Here is a 1,899-nt window from a genome sequence, read left to right on the forward strand (position 1 = left end):
TCAAATAGACGTTCAGTGTGAGTACAACTGCTTTTGTTACCTTAACCCAGGCAGAATTCATTAAATTGAATTAAAAGTTATTTTATTTGGTAATTAATTAATTTATTATATTTTTATTTTTATTTTTCATGAATCAATCTGTTACTGTAGACTAAATGTGACATTGTGTCAATAAATGTATTTAAATACATAGTCATGGGCCATTGTGTCTTACCATGAGTGTGTGCACCATATTCAGGCCTTACCACAGCTCTTTGCATTATGATAGTCTTCAATTACAACTTTCAACAGTTCTTTTGATATCAGTATCTTGATATTAATTTTAGTTATTTTAAACATGACTGTTACAAGCTTGGCTCAGGTGTGTGATCACATAGGAAGTCAAAACACACACAAATGTCCAAAGTCAAATTAATTTATAAGAAAATAATATGACAGTCAGCGTTTTTTATGAGCTTCAAACATCTGCAGAAAGTCATAGTTAATACAAGTTCTATTAATTACTTGTAAACTATTAGGATTTCAAGACATTTTATTTAGTTAATTAATTTATTTAGCTAGCCATATGCATATTGTTAGGATATAATATGTGAAGTGTTATTGTTGTTTCTTGTGACAGGTCTTGAGCAACATTGTGGACCGTACTGTGGAATTCTTCTGTTGGCTGTTGCTGGTGTCTCTCTCTGTGTCAACGTCTTGTACACAATCTACATAGTGTTCCTTTGGTATGTATGTTATTACAGTGGATTATATATTTTATGAAAGCTCTGCTGATGAATAGCACTGCCGTTTTTAGAAAACAATAAATATATATCTCTATTTTTCTTTCTCCTCAAAGGAAAAGAAGAAAGAATGTGAAGCCAAAAGAAGAAGAGATGACTTACATGTCTTTGGATCGTAGAGACACATCTCCAGAGTATGATGTCATTGCCCAAACTCCAAAATGACTCCCTCTACTTCCACTGATGATGAGCTTGATGATTGTCACATAACATTGATTAATGATTTGTTGTATATCTTATACTGAGGCAAAAGTTCATCCTTCATCACTTTTCTCTCTCCTGCAGTGCCTTAAACTTCTACTTGGTGATATCAGTGTTTATGTATCAATTCTCTAACATTGAACTGAAAACATTGTCAACTGCCTGAGCAAAAACACCTCTCTGAAGACACTGACGTAAGATTTAAACACCCCAACTTCTGCTTAATGTTTTCTATGTCATATTGTTTAAAAACAAGGTGTATAGAGGGATCATCGTCAAGTGTTCCAGCCAGAGTTCAGGTTATTTCATGTTTCAATAGAAGTTTGTGTTGATTTGTTGATCCTCCTTGAGAGCGCCTTTTGTTTGAATCTTATTTTGGATAAATAAATATAATTTTTGCTACATCTTTGTCTGTCCCAGAGTCGTGCATTTAAGTCCACCAGTATTGTGTCAGAGGTTGTGACACTGTTTTATAATTTGGGTATTAAACAGGGATAATCTAGTGGAGTATCTGTACCAGCGATTTTTTTTTTTTCATTTTAGGTGTCTATCACATTAGAAGAAGATATTTACATCAACACCAATAGGATGAGGGGGACAGATAAACCAAATTCTCATCGAGGACATCGACAGATATCCAGCAGAAGCTCAGAGAAGCAGAATGAGGAAAGCAGTGATGTGATTTACTCCAGTGTGATTTGGAAGAGCAAGAGCAAGAAGAAGGGAGAACGTGCTGTGAACAAGAACCTGTCTGGTACCTCCTATCTGGAGGAGGAGAGATCCATGGAGGGAGGCATGAGCAGAAATTATGTGAGCAACGCACTGGAGATGGAAAGTTTATATGGCAACACTGTGACTGGAAAAGATGCAAAGAAGGCGGAGAATAGTGAATATGCCCAGGTTAAATTTAGAGACA

This window comes from Morone saxatilis, unplaced genomic scaffold, assembly GCF_004916995.1.
Source record: "Morone saxatilis isolate NCDOM2014 unplaced genomic scaffold, NCSU_SB_2.0 Contig24, whole genome shotgun sequence".
Taxonomy (NCBI): Eukaryota; Metazoa; Chordata; class Actinopteri; family Moronidae; genus Morone; species Morone saxatilis.